The following is a 20,716-nucleotide window of genomic DNA, read 5'->3' as shown; positions in this document are numbered from 1 at the left end:
GACTTTCAGTCCTCTCAAGCTGAAATGGGAGAACCATCCTACCTTGAATAAATGGGTCCATTGTTAATTTTAAACTGTTGAGTGTTTTCTTTTACATTCCCTTCCAACTACTCTGTCGTTATGCCAAGTTGGAAAGTTAATGATATAGTTTGTATAACTACATAATGTATATTTCACATGTATGTTCATCTTCTGCTTTTAAAATATTAATTATCTTTTTTTGTGGGGCATAGAGACCTGTTTTATCCTAAGTGGTGATTTTCTATCATTGTGGTCACAAGGATAAAGAATCTCAAGATAATTCTGAAGATGTTTTTCTGGATTGTTATTTGTAAAGAAATGAAAAATCTTATCAGTGTGTTTTGTTGTAAATTAGTAGTTTTAGAAAAGGGGGCCTTGATTTTTCAGATTTTAATGAATGTTGGGCATTTTTCAAAGTTATTTGTTAAAATAAGAGGAATTTTACTGGTCTGTAAAACTTCTGTATGTGATGGAGGAAATAGTATTGTAGAGATTGGGTGAAGTAAAAATATTTTATTTTTTTAGAGAGAGATAAAGAGTGTGCATGTGTGGGGGATGGGATATGGAAAGGGCAGAGGGAGAGAGAGAATCTTAAGCAGGCTCCATGCCCAGCCCACTATGGAGCCAGATGCTAGGCTTGATCTCACAACCCTGAGATCATGACCTTAGCCAAAATCAAGAGATGGACACTTAACTGACTGAGCCACCCAGGTGCTCCAAGAATAACACTTTAAACCTAAGTAAAGGAGATTTTTACATAACTTGTTCACCTACTCACAAATTAGGTATAATATCTACTTAAACTGAGAATATTGAAGACTGTGGACTTCAGTTATTTTTGAGAACTTTCAAGACAAAGAACTTTTATTTATGATAGTTAGTCAGGTTGCAATGTGAATATACAGTTAACTAGTTGTCTTTTTCCAGAATATCCTCTTGGCAGCAGTTCTTACCCAGATTTCCATATACCATGAGATCAGTCATGGCCTTTTCCCCCAGTTACGACTGCATGGGGGAAAGAATCTGATAGGAGTTAATTATTCTAGAAGCAAACATTGCTCTGGACAAAAAAGGTGTTGTTTCTTTGGTGTCTTGTAAGGGATAATTATGTTTCAGTTTTAGTAGGTGAGACTCTAGATCTTTATTTAAATTTTGAGATACAGAAATATTGACTATATAATATGAAATGTGACAGAACAAGACCCTAGCATGTGCAATACTAATATATGTATGCATTTGCAAATAAATGACATAAGGGAATGAAAAGAGAAAAAAATTAGTTTAAGCAATTAAGGAGTAGTGACCATGGTGACCATTAACTTAGGTATTCCAGGTGCAGAGCCACTCTATAGATCTGTTGGGAATGCAGGTTTGGTTTTTAAATTACGAAGTGGGAAAATCACTTTTCTAGCATAGGTACTCTGTTTTTATTAAGGCTTTTTTTTTTTTTTTTTGTTTTTTGGTACTAAAATATTTATGAAAAGACAGGAGACAGAATTGAATGAGTAAAGTTAGGTTTGGAAGAATTTTTTATGACATTGTGAAATCATGTTCACTTCCCTATCTTTCCCCACCTTAATTCTTGTTTTACAAAAGTGGAATTATCTACCCTTCTGTAAATAACTAATTTCTTTTATAGCTCATATTGTTGCCCATTTTGTGTGATGATTACTGGAACAAAGTCCATCAACCTCTTTGGCATTTAGTACTCCTAGCAGGACTAGGTAGTTATAACACATGACCCTGATAGGCCTACATGGGGGGAGTGTAAAATGGATTGGGAAAGTTAACAGGAGGGAATGGGAAAGAGCACATTAGATGAAAGGAGAAAGGAGGCAATTTTAAAAAGGCCTCAGTGAGAGCACTTATATACTGGGTCACATTTGGTACTCAGTCTTTTTAACCTTTCACCCTTTCCTGCTTTTAAAGTTTGGTTAATTTATGCTTCTTTTTAGGTATTACATTCATATGGTTTGAAATTCCAAAGGTATAATAGCATATAGAGGAGAGTCTCCTGTTGCCCTGCCGTTCATTTCCTCTTCCTGGAAGCAACCAGTTAGCAGTTTTTTGTGCATAGTTTCAGAGATGATCTATACAAATATATGTATATACATATATATTCTCATCAATCCCCTTTTCAAAACAAACAGCATCCTTAAAAACTATACTTTTTTTGGCATTTTGTTTCCTTCACTTAACGCCAAATCAGTAAATACATCTTCATTCTTTTTATATAGGTTCATTGTTTGGATTTATCATAATTTATTCAACTGGTTTTACTGACACTGCAGTGTAATCTTTGGACTTATGTATATGGCATATATGTGAACATATCTGTCAGATAAATTCCTAGAAATGGAATTGCTAAGTCAAAGGGTTATATACATTTATAATTTTGATTGATATTGCCAGCTATCTCTATTGAGACACTCCTACCCACAGTATAAGAATGCTGGTTTCCTCATACCTGTGGTAGCACACATTTCAACAGACTTTGATGTTTTCTAATCAGTTGGGCCTATTTCCACTTTTCGCTTTTTTTTTTTAAGATTTTTATTTATTTATTTGACAGAGAGAGACACAGCGAGAGAGGGAACACAAGCAGGGGGAGTAGAAGAGGGAGAAGCAGGCCTCCTGCGGAGCAGGGAGCCCGATGCGGGGCTTGATCCCTGGATCATGACCTGAGCCGAAGGCAGACGCTTAACAACTGAGCCACCCAGGCGCCCCCACTTTTCTCCTTTTTATAGGACTTAATCACAAGTAGTCCACTGAGGATTTTCTGTTTTTAAGTGGTTCATTGTTTCCCATTTTGCATGAGAACATATGAAATAAAAATGTGCTGCTCTTCTATAAATGATACCATTAATTTCTAGGGATGATGTTCTTTGAATTTTTTCATTCAGAGTTTTGATTAATAGGTCCCTCTGTACTTTATTTCCTGATTCTTTTTTTAGAAGTTTATTTCCTATTTTTAAGCAGATTTCCTCTCAATGTTAACATATTACTTCCAATTACATGTGAAAGATTTTGTTTGTCTTTTGTTGAACAGTTTTTGGCATATTGTCCTGTCATAGACTTTCTGAAAAATTTAAGCAAATCACATTTAATAGAATCAAGGTTGTAACTTTCAGAGTTTCTCCTGGAGCCTGATATATTGTGGGATTTCAAATCTTCTCTAGCTCACTTTAAATGATGTGACAGGGAGACTGACCATTATGAGCTGTTCAGGATGGCCCTGGGACATAGTAAAAAAATTCACCCCTAGGAAACTCTTTGTGTTTTCATTATCAACCTTTATTAGCCAGTGGAGCTTAACTGAAGTGTTTGGTGTTCCATAACATAGTGAATCAGGCATTGTGAAGGCATACTAATGTATGACATAATGTATTTCTTCATTTTACCCAGGTTTGAGCAGCAGAGTGTGTGTGTTGGTAACCTTGGTGACAAAAAGAGTAAGGATGCCAGGGATGTTTGTGTTTTATGTGGTTAAAGGGGAAACGTGGAATTTCCCTTTAGTGTGTTGCTGTAAAATTTTTTTTTAAAGATTTATTAGAGAGCAAGAGAGCGCGCTAATGGGGAGTAGAGGGAGAAGCAGGCTCCCTGCGAGCAGGGAGCCTGATGTGGGGCTCTATCCCAGGACCCTGGGATCATGACCTGAGCTGAAGGCAGGCACCCAGCAGACTGAGCCACCCAGGCGCCCCTCAAATTTTTAAATATGATGAGAAGAGGGGCGCCTAGCTGGCTTAGTTGGTGGAGCATGCAACTCTTGATCTGGGGGTTGTGGGTTCGAGCCCCATGTTGGGTACAGAGATTACTTAAAAATAAAATCTTTTTTTTTTTTTTTAAAGATTTTATTTAAGGATGCCTTTTTTTTTTTTTTAAGATTTATTTGTCAGAGAGAGAGAGTGAGCATGAGCGTGGGGGAGGGCAGAGGGAGAAGCAGACTCCTTGCTAAGCAGAGAACCAGATGTGGGCCTCCATTTCAGGACCCTGGGATCATGACGTGAGCTGAAGGCAGACAAGTAACTGACTGAGCCACCCAGGTGCCCCACTTAAAAATAAAATCTTGAAAAAATACATGATGAGAAGAGTTTGGAACTCGCTAAGAATTTGCACCATTTGTTATTTGAATTCTATCATTTGTTAAACTGGTTTTTTTTTCAGGATCCAAAAATTGATTTAACAATGGCCGTTGTTCTTCATAGTTGTCTTGGGTAAATTTTGATTTACTAAAATTTTATTTTAATGACATTAACAATTGACTGCCATTTACCATTCATTCTATCAAGGATTTAAGTGTTATGATTTGGTTCTGTTGAGGATCCAATAATTATCCTAGTATTTCACAAATGATTTCTGAGATTTTAACTTTTATAGATGGTAAAATTAAAAAATTTAGTAGGATTGTATAATGCTAGCCAGAGGAGGTTGTGGATATGTTCTGAAAGTATTTTTCTTCTTGAGAAAAGGTAGTGGAGGACAAATGTCCTATAGAAAACAAATGCTTTGTCCCTTAACTAGGAACCTTTAAAGATGTTCTGGAGGAAGAAGTTTATACATATATACAAGTATTATTACACATGTAGTTTTCATGATTTTGGACATTCTCTTGAAGTATCTCTATGCTACTAACTTCTAAATATTCTACAAATAGTTCTTCTGATCTTTTTATAGTAGGCCTTTCTGTTTATATGTACCTCTATCTATTCTGGAAGATTCTAGTTATTGGTATCCAATTCTCAGAGTGATACTTTGATATTTTAGTAGACACAGGTGTTTCCGAACTTTGTCAATGGCATATCCCCCCCCCACTTTTTTTTTTTAAGATTTTGTATACTTATTTGACAGGGAGAGCACAAGCAAGGGGGGCGGCAGGCAGAAGGAGAGGGACAAGCAGACTCGCGGCCTAGCAGGGAGCCTGATGTGGGGCTTGATTCCAGGACCCTGGGATCACGATCTGAGCAGAAGGCAAATGCTTTAACGACTGAGCCACCCAGGCGCCCCAATGGCTTATCCTCTTGTAGTTTGGTTCTTTATATTCAGGCTGGCAGTTTGCCCAGGCAGGAATTCTAAAATCCTGCATTTAACACATTACTGCCCTATTTAGGAACTGTTAAGGGCTTCCTGCTATTTGTTGAATTATTGCTTGACTCCTCTGCCTGGCATTCAGGCTGCATATAAATGGGCCCACTTAATACAATTGAGTTTATGGTACAAAATGCCCATTTTGAACGGTAAAGTCCTTGGTTTCTTAATTTTTTTGTGCTTACTACCTTAGTTTCTTTTTACCTTTAATCCTCTACCCATCCTTCAAGGCACATTCATATCCCAAGTGTTCTTTCAAATTTTTGACTACTCCAACTTGCTTGGGTCTCCTTTCTTTCCTATATTAAATAATAATAATAGTAACGTAAATATGCTAACATTTATTGAGCCCTTGTTATTGTCTAGACTCTGCTCCAAATGTTTTGCATGTTCCATTATTTAATTCTCATTAACAGTCCTCTGAAAAAGTATGATTTTAAAAGAAGAGAGAAGTTAAATTACATGTCCAGAGTTACACAGCTCAAATTGAGTAGTAATAATGCTTTTAACTAGTGTACTCTATTTTCTGGGAATAGATGACAGTTTTCACTACTGACAGTCAAGTTTGTGTGTGTATTTCTTTCTTTTTTTTAAGATTTTAAGTAATCTCTGTACCCAACCTGGGGCTCGCAGTCACAAGCCCACAATCAAGAGTTGCATGTTCCACCGAGAGAGCCAGCCAGCCGCCCTTGTGTGTGTATTTCTTAAAGTGAGAATAAATGCTATAGAATAAAAGACTGTATAGATGGGAATAACTGATTATTAAGAAAAAATATGACTGGTTTCCAAAGCAATTATTGAAATCACCTAAGAGATTTTAAAAATGTAGACTCCAGGCGCCTGGGTGGCTCAGTTGGTTAAGCGACTGCCTTTGGCTCAGGTCATGATCCCAGACTCCCGGGATCGAGTCCCACATCGGGCTCCCTGCTCGGCGGGGAGTCTGCTTCTCCCTCTAACCCTACCCCCTCTTGCGCTCTCTCTCTCACTCTCTCTCTCTCTAATAAATAAATTAAAAAAATCTTTAAAAAAAAAAAAATGTAGACTCCAGGCCCTAGACGTTGAATTCAGGATGTTTAGGGATTCTCACATGCTGACTGGATGTTTCTCACCTACCATTGGTGTTCCATTTTGTACACAAATATTTGGGAACCATATATGGCTTTGCCTTTTTAAAAAACATTTTTATTATGGATCTTTTGTTACTTAGATCATTTCAGCAAAAAGACTAAGGCTAAGTTACATGGGAACTGTCATTGACTAAATAATGTGACCGATCTAATTTTCCCCAACCACCAGTCTTTTCCCTTTTTTCAGAGTTCAGTCACCATAGGTCAAATCCTTTTTGTAAATAAATGACAATCAGGGTTTAGTTCTCTTTACAATGTTGTAAGTATCTTTGTGACGAAGATTTAGAGGCCTGAAGTTGGCATACTACTTAAAATATTTTAACACTATAAGATTTAATAATGTTGAATTTATCAAAGACTTCTTTAGGAATCTTTGACTATACTTGGTTTTATTTTACACCTCATTGCTAAACCAAATGATAATATGTTAAAAAGAACTAGTTACAGTTTTTTTAATCCCATGAACCAGAGAACAGTACAAATTTTTGGTCTGCATATTAGGTTTCACAGCAGTATAGTTAAGTACATTTAAATAGGTTATATACTTTGTTAAATTGTGAACCACTCTCGTGGGGGCGGGGGTGGGGGGGACTCTACAGTATGGGTCAAGATCATGCTAGAATTCCCAGTTTGTGTTCAGTAGCTATTGACTGATGATCATAATGATAATAGAGGACAAATGGGAAGCTGGGTTGCAATTGCAATCAAGTTTCCTTAGATTTGTTTTGTTAATATACATAATTGATAGGATTAACTGGTGAAACATTTTGGTTTTCTTTGTTTTTAATTCTAGTCGGGGTTTAAGTTTCTAGGAAATGTCCCAGAGGTTACATCATACAATAACCCCCTGCCTCCCAAGGTACAGTCTTTCTGGGTGTCAATCAGAATTTTTCTGTAAGTTTGACCCAGCGGTTCTGCTTCTGTTTTTTAGCGTCATGTACAACAAAGGATAACCCTTTCTCACTTAACAGCCTTTCAGATAAGTGATTGAGTTGTATTTCCCTTTGAGTCTTGTGGATATTCTGTAGGAAGCCATTTCTTCAAATGTTTCTCTCGTGACAGTTTGCCTCTCTTCACACCCTTGGGTATATGCTTTTAAAAGTTTTAAATGTCTCTTTATATGTGACTCAGAACTGAACCTAACACCTCAGATATATTAAGACCAATGCAAAAATATAGTTATTAAGTCAGGAAACTGATTTTTGTGTGACTGGATAGTGCAGGATTTAGACGCTGCACTGGGCAGCGGGCTTGATGGAAATGTCACTGTTTTCTCTGTACACTTTAGTACGGTTTGAAATTTTTACAATATGTATATCTTATGTTTAAAAAGAAAGAAAACTGAAACTGGTCTATGCTTTGTACATATGTGAATTCAGGCTTGTCTGGACATATATGGAAGTTAGGAGAGCCTGAGAGGGGCAAGTGTTTGTGTATGGGTGTGTGTTGTTTGCTTGAAAGATCAAGAAACCTCATGGGAAGGAATTCAGGAAACAGATAATTGAGTGTATTCAAGCATAGTCCCTGGAGATTTTATTATTATTTTTAATTGTTATCTTTTATGAGACATGGGTAAATTCTTGGTAGAGCAGGGTATGTCCTCTTGGTATCATCTTCTGGCACTGCCCTTCTCCTGAATGACTTGTGCCAGAGCCCTGAGATGACAAGGTGTGAGTCAGCACATATTCATTGATCTCTTACTGTGTACTGGCCCTTGGATATAGGGGGTGGGTCTCTATTTTCTGACATAAAGGCACATGGAACATGATATGAAATATATGAAGGAGCTTAGAAGTAAGAGAGGACATATATGTGATCGGATCTAGGAAGAGAGCACAGTAAGGTGCATTGAGCGCATAGCCTGTGTCAGCATGGCAGGGAACTTCTAGACTAAGATTTGTAGAACCCAGGGAGACCCAGAAGTGGCAGTGGCAGAAAGAATTTGCTGTACCTACATCTGGGCATGGAGTCATTTGTTCATTATCATTATTGAGCACCTGCTCTGTGCTCAGTATTGGCCTAGGTATTGAAAATACAGAGATAAGCAGAACAAAATCCTTCGTGTTGTGGACCTTATAGTCTAGTAAATGGGACTGATTGTTCAAAGTATATAAATAAATAAGCAGTGTAATTTAATAAGGTGATGTGCTAGGGAATAATTGGGGGAAGAGGATGAGTGTCTGGGGTAAGGTCTTTACCTTTAAATTGGGTGGTCAAGAAAGGCCCTTTTGACTGAGGAGGCAACATTGATTTAAGAGTAAGAAGCCAGTGATGGGAAGAGCCAGGAGAAGAGCATTGCTGGCACAGAGAACGGCAAGTGCAAAGGCCTTGAAACAGGAAAGAACTTGGTGTGGTCAAGAAGTAGAAAGGGTGCCAGTGTGGCAACCATGCTGTGAGCAAGGAGGAAAGCAGAGTGGGATGAGGTAGGTCTAGTGTCCGAAGGAGAGACAAGGTTCAAGGTACCGAGGAGAATAACATTGGGAATAATCATGGGATAACTCCTGCGGATTTAAGAGGGCTTCTGATTCCTTTGGATTAGAGCCGAGCTAGAGAGTGTGGGTTATTATTATTGTGATTTTACCATATCTACAAACTGGTGTGTTTTGTAAATTGGTTTTGGTAAAAGTTTCTGGGAGAGAATTTAAAACAGTTTTTGAGCAAAGGAATGACTATATAGCCTTCTAAAGTGACTATTTGGAAGTAAAATACTCATTTTAATATATGTTTGTTTTGAAAAGTTACTTACGGTTACAACATATACATTATTTTTTTCATTGTTATTTATACGCTGATTATATTTTTGTTCTGTTTTGTGTTCTTTTAAATTTTCTTTATAACTCTAAGAAGCAGCTTGTTGCCCAGATGGCTTCTGTTTTCATTTCCTTGTGATGTTATGATCTCTTCTACTTTAATACAGAAATGTTGCGTACACACTGAGGAGTTGTTTACAGATTATGTTGGTAACACTTTTGTTAGAGTATGCCTCAGAGATAAAGTGAGTGTTAGGATGTTTATTCTAGGTCTGTTATGTCGAACTGAAAAAGGTTTTAAAATGTGTCTGTTTTTAAAAAGAATGCTTTAACCTGTTGGTTGGTTAGTGCACCCAATGCCAAAAGTTATGTTTTGTGACCTTTTTATTATCTTAACTGGAGGGAGTTTATTAGATTTAATGTTTTTCATTTCTGAATCTTTCAGAGAGATCCCTTGGGTAGGGTTAACATCTAATAGGAGAAGCTGCCCATTGATACTTTAGTATACTCAGATTTTCATGCCTTAAACACATTGGTAATGGATAAAAGTGTCATCACTGTCATATAGGTTTAAGTCTGCAGTAATAAATCATAATGCCTTGGTAAATGACATAACTCCAAACTTCATATTTAGGTCAGCTTTTTGTAAATTTGAGCAAGAATGAGTTTTCCTGTGAGTTTTGGGTTATATTTGCAAAATAGTGCTTTATAACCAACTTATGAATTACCTATAGTACATTAATATAAAATAATACACTAGTATAAAACATGTATTTATATACATTTGTAAAGATTTATTTATTTTATATAGAGAGAGGGTGCACACATGGGGGTTGGAGGGGCAGAGGGAGAGGGAATGATAATGCCAAGCGGACTCCACGCTGAGTGTGAGCCCAACATGGGGCTTGATCCCATGACCCTGAGATCCTGACCTGAGCCGAAACCAAGAGTAGGACACTTAACCAACTGAGCCACCCAGGCACCCCTAAAACAAATTTTAGATGCAGTTTTCTTGATTTTAACTTAACATTTAAAGTAACCTAATAGTAACTAATTTCTAGCCTTAAGAAAACACTCTAGGTAATTATGATTATATAATAATGAATGGTCAAACATCTGTGAATATTTTATTACCAAAGTTAATATACTAGTATTGTGTTTTTATTGACCTTTTTTACAGTGATTTTTTTAGGGTTTATATTTTCTCCCAACATACCAGTTTAAGATTATATTTTTAGTGGACAATAGTCTACATGCTGTTTATTGTAGTTACAGTAAGTACAGTTTCTGAAGCACAATGCCTGCATATGAGTCCTGGCTCTTAAATTTACCATATGTATATATGTATGTATGTATGTATATATTTGGACAGTTCACTTAACTGTACCCCAGGTTCTTCATCTGCCCAATGGGGGTAAAATATTTACATCAAAGCATTGTCAAGTTGAATAAATTAATACATGTAATGTGCCTGGCATATAGTAAGTACTTAGTGAAAGTTACCTAATAATAATAAACGTTCTCTTATAATGGGGTGCCTGGTTGGCTTAATTGATGGAGCATGCGACTCTTGATCTTGGGGTTATAAGTTTGAGCCCCATGTTGGGTGTAGAGATTACTTAAAAATAATAAAGTCTTTAAAGAGAGGGAGGCAAACCAGAAAAAGACTATTAACTATAGAGAACAAGCTAAGGGGAGGTGGGCAGGGGGATGGGTTAAATGGGTGATGGGTATTAAGGAAGGCACTTGTGGTGATGAGCACTGGGGGGTTATATGTAAGTGATGAATCACTAAATTCTACTCCTAAACTAATATTATGCTAGATGTTAACTAACTAGAATTTAAATAAGACCTGGAAGGATAAAAAATAAATGAAAAAACAAAACAAAAATATAAAATTTTTAAATAAACAGTTACTTTATAGTAATACCAATAATATCTCGTTGAAGCAGTTTTGACACCATTTTTGAAATAATATTTCTAGATCCATCACTTCTTTGATAATGTCATCTTCAAAATTCAGTTTTGCTCTTCTTTTTTGAAGAAGTTTTATATTTTTAAGGTTTTTATATTGAAATTTTTAGAAGCTGCCTTCACACACGGGCACACACACACCACCCCCCCGTGGTTTGAATTATTTCTTGAAGTATCTTATAAAAGGTGCATAATAAATATTTCTTGAATGAATGGGCCATTTCCTTTCCATCTGTCAGATTTTGCGTAAACTTTCAAAGAGATCTAAAAGGCGGGTGGATACTAGTTATACCTCCAATTAGACATTCTTTCTACTGTGATTACCATTCACTATGACTTTTTCTTTTTTTAAATTCTTTTGATTTTTAAAAATTTATTATTTAGTTAAATGAATTTTTTAAAAAAGATTTTATTTATTAGAGAGAGAGAGAGAGGCGTGCTCATGACTAGGGGGAGAGGGAGAAGCAGATTCCCCGCCCACCCACCGAGCAGGAGTAGGGAGCCCGATGCGCAGCTCCATCCCAGGACCCTGGATCATGACCCAAGCTGAAGGCAGATACTTAACTGACTGAGCCACCCAGGCGCCCCTTTTTTTTAAAATTCTAAAAGTGACATGATAAGCTGTAATTCTGGTGAGAGGCAGTTGCTACTAGGGACAGTTTTTTTCTCCAGTGAGGGATAAATTTGACTATTAGAGATTATACAGGTGAAATGTAGACTACTCAAGACACAAGAAAGGTGTCTGTCATTTGTACTATCTCTTTCCTGGAGTTTTTGCAATTCAGCAGCCTTTCTGTGTAGGGCTCTGTGCTGCTTACCTTGCCATCTTACTTTTCTGGCCATAGCCAACTGGACCTGGGATGGGTGCCTCACCCAAATGTAGCCGTCTATAGACAAAGTTAGAAGATCTGTATGTGATTATACTATTTACAAGCTCTGTGCATTTTATGAAATATATGATCTAACTATCTGAACTTTAGCTGTACAACTGAATGTAAGTCATTGCTGCTCATTCATTGGTTTATTTACTTATTCCATAAATATTTATTGAACATCTCTTATGTGCCAGGCACTGTTCTAGGCACTGAGAATACAGCAGTGTGAAAAAAAAGTCTGTGCTCTCTCAGACCTGTATTTTAGGGGAGAGAAGAATAGACAATAAACAAATAAAAATAGCTGGTGATAAATAGTTTGGGGCAAAACAAAGGAGTGTAGGGAAAGGGGGTGGTTGTTGAATGGGGGTCACTAATTTATAGAAGGTGAACAAGTAAGGCCTCACAGATAAGATGACATTTGAATGGAGGCTTGGGTGAAGTGCTCTTGGGAAAGAGCATTTTGGGCAAAGAGTAAAGACCCTGAGATGAGTGTTTGCTTGGCATGTTTGAGGAACAGCAAGACTTGAGTGGCTGGAATAGACTTAAGCAGGGAGAGTGGTAGAAAATGATTTTAGAGAGTTGAGGGTAGTTGTTTCCCAAGATTAATTTTTATTACTAATTTTAATTGTATTAAAATCTGTAGCAGTTTAATGGATAGGACAGAAGCACGTTGCCTTTAGATTAAATAAGAACTTGTTTTTTGTTTGTTTTTGGAACACAGTACTATGGTACACAGTAAATATTTTGTTTTGATCTGAAAAGTCTGCTGATTGCAATATTATTTTATTCAGGCCTGATGTTAAGTTTTAATAGTATTTGAGGTTTAAAAAAGTTGTAAATATTGGTATTTATATTCTTAGTATTGTTGTTTAGTATTTGTAGCAAGAGTAACTGATTATAAATGAGAAATGGGGTCAGATTACATATATATAGTTCAGTGATAATAACTTCTATGGAGTGGTGACTAATTGCCATCACCCTTCCACAATAATACTTTGAAAGGTAAGGTGAAACAAAAAATTATTTTTGTCTTTACTCCAAGATTTTGTCTTTACCTTTATTTTTCAATTTCATAAGGAAATTGAGAAATTTTAGTATCTTTTGGGTAATCAGTAAAGTAACATGAAGATTATTAAAGGCATATTAATATGGAAAATGATTCAGTCTGTTTAGGGAATTTCAAAAAATATTTGAAGTTGCCTTTTAAGTTTTACTTTCCAAAACATTTCCTGGCAAGTTTTGGTCTCATTACAGTGGACGATCATGAGGGGCACCTGGCTGGCTCAGTCAGTAGAGTACGCAACTCTTGATCTCAGGGTCATGAGTTCAAGCCCCATGTTGGGTGGGGAGCCTACTTAAAAACAAACAAACAAAATAGTGGATAGGGGCGCCTGGGTGACTCAGTCATTAAGCATCTGCCTTCGGCTCAGGTCATGATCCCAGGGTCCTGGGATCGAGCCCCACATTGGGTTCCCTGCTCGGCGGGAAGCCTGCTTCTCCCTCTCCCACTCCCCCTGCTTGTGTTCCCTCTCTTGCTATGTCTCTCTCTCTGTCAAATAAATAAATAAAATCTTTAAACAAACAAACAAACAAAAACCCAAAATAGTGGATGATCATGGAAATGTTTCATTTATACATGGCAGGAGTGATCTTTTTTTAAAGTCTGCTAACTTATCAGGTGAACTGGTAACCATAGTCCAGTTGTCTTGGCTTTTGTTCTAGTCACTAGATTGTAATTTTAAATGGAAGTAGTTAAATATTTTCGGGTGGGGGGACAGTTTTCCCAAAGAGTTTTTTCATTTTATTATCATCATTAAACCTTCATTCTTTTTAAGATTTAAGTTCTATTATCGCTAGACAGTTATCTAAGTTATCCCAATTAAGTTTCATAATAAAAAAATGTTTTGTAATCAACTGTATGATCTTTTGCATCAGTGAAACCCCTCCCTTTCTGTTTGTCTGAGGGAGGGGCAAGAAACATTAGAAACAAATTTTCTCATCAAAGGAGGCTGTTATGTAAAGGACAAATTTATTCTAATGGAGAACTCCTTTATAAATTCAATCTAATGGTAAAGCTTTGAGTATAATACAGATGATTTACTTCTCTACAGTTGGTAACAATTTTAAAACTTATTTTTCAATGATTTTGTGAAGCAAGTATTTTCTTCAATAAAATTTAGAAGTTGATTTATCAGGCTGTTTAAATAAGGTCTTGTGCTTGTTTCATTTTTGATGATGTAGGTTTTTGTAAATGCAGTATACTTGAGTTTCATGGTCAAATTTGGTATCCACCGGAAATGATGATTATTATTTGCATTGGGTTTTAATTTTTTTTACTCTTACAAAGTGATAGTTTTTTAAAAAGGAAAATAAAAAATAAAAACCATTAGGAGAAAGTAGAATGGTGGTAACCATGGTTGGGGGGAGAGGGAAATGGGGAGTTGTTTAATGGGTATAAAGTTTCAGTTTTGCAATTTGAAAAAATTCTGGAACTCTGTTGCATAACAGTGTGAATGTATCTACCACTACTGAACTGTCACTTAAAAATGACTGAGACGATTTAAAAAAAAAGGGGGGGAAATAGTATATTGAACTGTTGGGATTTTTTTTAATTCATTACATAAATAGCATATACAGGACTGAAGAAATTGATGTGATTTTTATTTGATCAGCAGAAAACGATTTGTTTATAAACTCTTGTTATTTCTTTATAGGTATTACAAATATACATTTTTTTAAAAAAGACTTTTTCGCCTTTAAGTTGCCAGAGAAATTTTAATAGCATTTAGACAGGAATGAGTAGACAGCAGGTTATTATAGACTCTTCCTTGAAATTGTGGAAACTAAAATTTAACTTCAGGGATTGGTGTAGTTATGGTAACATGATTTCTTAACTAAACTGAAAGGTTTACCAGGAAATAGCCTCTATATTTAAAGACAATGGAACGTTTGTCAAAATTGGCAAACTATATCCTAGTTCAGTAATTCTGATGCATTATAAATGTGACTTCTCTTTAAACACACATACATCCCACAAAAACTTGATATATATTGCTCTTAGCTCTTTTACAGTTAACAGGTAACTCTTAAAGTTATACATATATCTAAACTAAAAGCAAAATGTCGTAAATATGCCTACATATTTCTTGGTATGAAATATGGATGTACTTGTCAATATAGTAGTATTAACTCTGAAGCCTGGTTCTTCACATTTGATGGTCAACATGCATACATAGCATACACATACATGTATGTGTTGTGCCAGTGTTGTGTTTTACTTCTGGCCATCTGGAATCAGGCTCCTTGTTTCCTTTATAGTCTTGTAACACATTATTTCTAATTGGACGGTATTTGTAATTCCAATATTTTGAATGTTTTGCCTTGGGTGGGTAAGAGTGTCACTGTTTTTCAGGTAACCCAGTTCTCTTCCCACTTCTTTTTAATACAAGTAAGTGAATTTTGGCATGCAGTCTAGCCTGGAGATGCACTCTGTAACCTTACTGAACATTTTCTTTTTTTCTTTTTCTTATTATTTTTCTTTTTTTTTTTAACTTAAATTCAATTAATTAACATATAATGTATTATTTGTTTCAGGGGTACAGGTCTGTGATTCATCAGCCTTATATAATACCCAGTGCTCATTTCAACACATACCCTCCCAGTGTCCATCACCCAGTTACCCCAACCCCCTACCCCCCCGGACATTTTCTTGATTTATGTGTTTAAACATTCTTAAAGCATTAAAAGTGGCTTGTGTTATTTGAGAGACACTTCCTTTTTGTAATTGGCCTTTTCGATGTTTTCATGTTTATAGGGATTTTTTTAAATTGAAATTTGAGGGAAAAGAGTGAAACTATGACTTTTAGTTTTTCATTTTAAAATGGTTTTTTAAAAGTGTCCTGGAATAGATGAAATATAGTGAACAAAAAATTTAAGAAAATTTGACTTGTGGTTACATATATATTTGTAAAATTTTACTTTAGTATAGCTGTCTGTGAACCTCCTTAAAATCAATGAAACGTTATTAATCAAATGAATCTATCTTGTCATGGCTTGATTTTTGTGGTAAGTATACATTATTTAACTTTTGATAGCAAGTCAGCAAAGAAAAAGTTAAAGATTACTGTGCCCAGTAGAATACGGTTTAGTGTAGTATTACAACCATACCAGGTAATAGTGAACTCAGTCTGGCTGGAAGTATGAGGTTATGAGCAGGAACATTAGGCCAGTGGTTGAAATTTATAGTATCAGTGATTTCTAGAGACAGTGGTAGTCTTTCATTTTGTAAAACACACCCAAACCACTAACTATTTCAGTACACTTTGCTTTGCTTTCTTTCTTCTTCTTCTTCTTCTTTTTTTTTTTTGTTTACATTTTTCTTACTCAATTTCTTTCCCATTATTGGCTGGTCAGAATGGTACTTTAAGGGAGTTTGATGGGGGGCAATCTTTGTATATTGGATTGTTTTCAAGATAAACCATGATGAGAAGCTAAACCATTCTTATTCCATCTTGTATTGATACGGATAACATATAAATAAAACATTCTATCATATCTTGTGATGTTTTTCACATACAACCTTTTTATCTATTCTCACTCATATTGTCATCATTTTATGGTATTTGTCCTTTGATTCTGATTTTTTAATCTTGGCAGAAATATTCTGGCAGAAGTTGTTGTAAGAAGCTAATTTTTAAGCTTCGGAATAAAACTTTCCACTGCCTTTCACCAACTTTTGAATTTTTCTTGTTTCTGGAGAAAATGCCACTAGGAGGAGGGGGAAGAAGGGAAAAAGTTAAGTTTGGGAGGAGGCTAAAGCTAAAGCTCGTTGATAGTAGGTTACTGAATTAGCCATGTTTTTATTGATTTCTTTAAAAACTTTTTTGTCTTTAAAACTTTTTAAAACACTATATTTATTACAATGATGACTTTTTAAATAAATGTGGGCCATAGAGCACATATATTAGTGTTAAGTGAATCTGTATCATGGGTAATTCATATACCAAATTTTCTGTGTTTTGATGTCTGACCCTCCCCTGCCAAACATAAGGTTCAATAAACATTGCTTTGAGGGGCGCCTGGGTGGCTCAGATGGTTAAGCATCTGCCTTCGGCTCAGGTCATGATCCCAGGGTCCTGGGATCGAGTCCCGCATCGGGCTCTCTGCTCCTTGGGAGCCTGCTTCTCCCTCTGCCTCTCTCTCTCTCTCTCTGTCTCTCATGAATAAATAAATAAAAATCTTTAAAAAAAAAAATAAACATTGCTTTGAATTACCAGCCTCTTCTGTTGAAATCTCCCATTAACTCCTTGATTTGAGGAACTACATGAATCAGGGCCTAGTAAGGAAAACACCTGGAGTGTTTTAAATAGCAAATTTTAATACAAGGAATTTGTAAACAGGGTTTAGTTGAGAAGAGAAGCCCAGCAGGGTATGGGACGGTAGTTTAGAAATGAGCAACAGCAGGAGATTGCCATCTTTAGGACCAAGAGAAACAATGCAAAGATGTGGTGTTACCAGGGCTGGGGTATGGGGGTTGTGTGGCAGGAGCTAAAGACACAGAGAGGGCATGATCCAGAGCTGGGACCATGAAGGCATGGGCTCACTAACCAGAGGTAGAACTGCAGAAAAGATGTAGAAAGAGGAGAAATACCAAGGCTTCTCTCCTAACCCCCAGGCCTCTAACACTGCCTCTCTTAATGGTGGGACCTACCCAGAAGCCAGAGCAAGGGAGCCTGGGGTATGTAGTTCCTTGCCATAGAGAGATGGGCAAAGAAGGGCAGGGGATAGTTCTGAGAGCAAATAGACAAATGACCAGCATAGACAATACAAAAATACTGACTTTTTTTTTTCCCCTTGGAACCTGCTAATATTAGTGCTTTCATAATCTAAGACACGCCTTCTCCCATGGCTCAGGATCCTTATATAAGATGGAAATAATTACAATGTTTATGGTTTTAGTTTTCAGGAACCCTTTATATTTAGTGGCATTAAACTGTAACTACATTTGCTGCATATATTTCTGCCAGTTTCTCTTCATTTTTGTTTATATATTTTTGACACAGAAGTTTATCATTTTCATTTGTTCATATTTTTTCATTTTTTTGTGTGTGTCTTCAAAGACTAGAAAGTCAGTTCCCTTGAGATACTTAACTATTCTGTCCTGTCCTTTGCTTTTTCTAGGTTTTCAACATTTTTAAACTCTGTAGTCCATCTGGAATTATTTTTGTATGGAGTGATGTTATTATTTTAATGCCAATTAAGGTAGTTTATTCCTTTTTTTAAAAAGATTTATTTATGAGAGAGAGAGAGTGTGAGTGAGCGAGGTGGGGGGGTGGGGAGAGGAGCTGACAGAGAGGGAGAGAATCCCAAGCAAACGCCCCACTGAGTGCAGAGCCAGATGCGGGGCTCAATTTCACGACCTCAAGATCTTGACCTGAGCCAAAACCAAGAATTGGATGTTTAACCCACTGAGCTACCCAGGTGCCCTGGTAGTTTATTCCTTTTTAAAGATTATCTATGCTTTGAGAATCTTGATCTTTTCTCTTTAAATTGCCTTGTCTATGCTGGATTTCTTTAAATTTGGTGGATATTGGGGCACCTGGGTGACTCAGTCATTAAGCATCTGCCTTTGGCTCAGGTCATGATCCCAGGGTTCTGGGATCGAGCCCTGCATCAGGCTCCCTGCTTGGCAGGAAGCCTGCTTCTCCCTCTCCCATTCCCCCTGCTTGTGTTCCCTCTCTCACTGTCTCTCTCTCTGTCAAATAAATAAATAAAATCTTAAAAAAAAGGGGGGGGGAAATTTTGGTGTATATTGACCTATAGTAATATTCCAAATTTTATTTGAATTATTGTCCTTGCTAATTCCTTAATTTAGTGACTAAAATGTACTTCTATTTTTAAACATGTTTGAAGTGACTATCCAAAGACATTTCACCTCCTTTTATTTATTTAAGATTTTATTTTTAAGTAATCTCTACATTGAATGTGGGTCTTGAACTTTCAACCCTCCAGATCAAGTATCACATGCTCTATGGACTGAGCCAGCCAGGTGCATCACACCTCATTTTTTTTTTTTAACTTAAAAAGTCTCGGATGAGGGGCACCTGGGTGGCTCAGTTGTTCAGCGTCTGCCTTCGGCTCAGGTCATGATCCCAGGGCCCTGGGATCGAGCCCCGCATCGGGTTTCCTGCAGTGGGAAGCCTGCTTCTCCCTCTCCTGCTCCCCCTGTTGTGTTCCCTCTCTTGCTGTGTCTCTTTCTATCAAATAAATAAATAAAATCTTAAAAAAAAAAAAAGTCTTGGATGACATGTTGTGATTTAGGTTAATTTTAAGACTGATATTAACTGACAAATAGCTGCAAGTTTAATATTGATGCATGCGCCTCTATTAATTGCTTTTTTATGTGCAGGTCCACTAATGACTGTCATGATTTTTATTTTTTAGTTTTGTGGGGGAGTAGAATGTGTTGAGTAATGAGTGTCTAATGTATTTTGAACTTGGCCTTTTAAAATCAGTTGCTGTAATTATATTAATCTGCTACCTGTGGTGTGGAACATTGTCTAAGTTTAGTAGGGAAGTAAAAGAGTGTCAAAAGAAAGGAAAGGTTGATTACTTAATTATTAACTCCTTATCTTTTTTCTTGATGAGTTTATCGACTTATGATGAAGATGTTGGAACTCTGAAAATAAGTAGAGAGGGCATCACGTTTTATTTTATTTGCGTATGAAGTGTTTGTTATTATGACGTGTTTATGTAGTAACAGAATGGTAACTTAGCATTTTTTTAAAAATTGGGTTGTGAGGGAGGGTGGTTAGGAAAGATGTATTTAAAATGCACTATTTATCAGAAAAGATTCTGAAAAACCAGCCCCTCATTTTTAGTTTTGGAGTGAGAGACTTGTTTTCAGTTTTCAGTTCCTTTCTGGTCACAATTTTAAATTTGGGTGTAGCTGGTAATAATTTAAAACATTAATACAAATTTAAACTTTCTAATGTGGACGTTTACAACATTATAGAAGTAGAATAATATAATGAGCCCAATGTATCAATCACTGTGGTTCAACCATGTAGTCATTTTCATTTTATCTATACTTATAATTGACTTCTACCTTCACTTCTGGATTCTTCTGAAGCAAATTCGAGCTATCGTATTATTTCATCCAAATATTCTAGAACGTATTTCAAAAACTGAGAATTTTTAAAGAACTAAAAAAAATTTTTTTAAAGTAATTCTACACCCAACATGGGGCTCAAACTTACAACCCCGAGATCAAGAGTCACATGCTCCACTGAGCAAGGCACCCAGTAAGAATTCTTTTTAAAAACTTAATTACAGGGGTGCCTGGGTGGCTCAGTCAATTAAGCATCTGCCTTCAGCTTAGGTCATGATCCCAGGGTCCTGGGATTGAGCTCTGTGTTGGGCTCCCTGCTTCTCCCTGTCCCTCTGCCTGCCCCTCCCCCTGCTTGTGCTCTCTCTCTCTCTCTCTCTCTCGCGCGCGCGCGCTCTCTCATTATCTCTATCTCTCTGTCAAATAAATAAAATCTTAAAAAAATAAAAATAAAAACATAATGACAGTGCCTTTATCACCCCTGAAAAGTTGATGACAATTTCCCAATATTAGCTCTTCAAAATTCTCATTTTCTTGATTGTCATCCATAAGTATATAAGAATAATTATTTTTATTTATTTTTTTTTTAAAGATTTTATTTATTTATTTGACAGAGAGAGACATAGTGAGAGCAGGAACACAAGCAGGGGGAGTGGGAGAGGGAGAAGCAGGCTTCCCGCGGAGCAGGGAGCCCGATGTGGGACTCGATCCCAGGACCCTGGGATCATGACCTGAGCCGAAGGCAGACGCTTAACGACTGAGCCACCCAGGCGCCCT

General features: G+C 36.6%; 1 protein-coding gene and 1 long non-coding RNA gene across 5 annotated transcripts in view; both read left to right on the top strand.

The window, feature by feature from the left end:
- PDLIM5 (PDZ and LIM domain 5) overlaps nucleotides 1–20,716 on the top strand; it is a 203,590-nt gene that overhangs the window by 9,011 nt on the left and 173,863 nt on the right. The window lies entirely within an intron of this gene.
- LOC145720159 (uncharacterized) overlaps nucleotides 18,476–20,716 on the top strand; it is a 6,741-nt gene continuing 4,500 nt past the window's right edge. Inside the window, exon 1 of the long non-coding RNA XR_014142933.1 lies at nucleotides 18,476–20,490. This is a non-coding gene — a long non-coding RNA (uncharacterized LOC145720159). The remainder of the gene's footprint in view (nucleotides 20,491–20,716) is intronic.

This window comes from Leptonychotes weddellii, chromosome 2 (genome assembly GCF_054177405.1).
Source record: "Leptonychotes weddellii isolate Sample4059 chromosome 2, ASM5417740v2, whole genome shotgun sequence".
Lineage (NCBI taxonomy): Eukaryota > Metazoa > Chordata > Mammalia > Carnivora > Phocidae > Leptonychotes > Leptonychotes weddellii.
The sequence above is the reverse complement of the archived record's forward strand: the minus strand, read 5'-3'. Positions and strand labels throughout refer to the sequence as shown.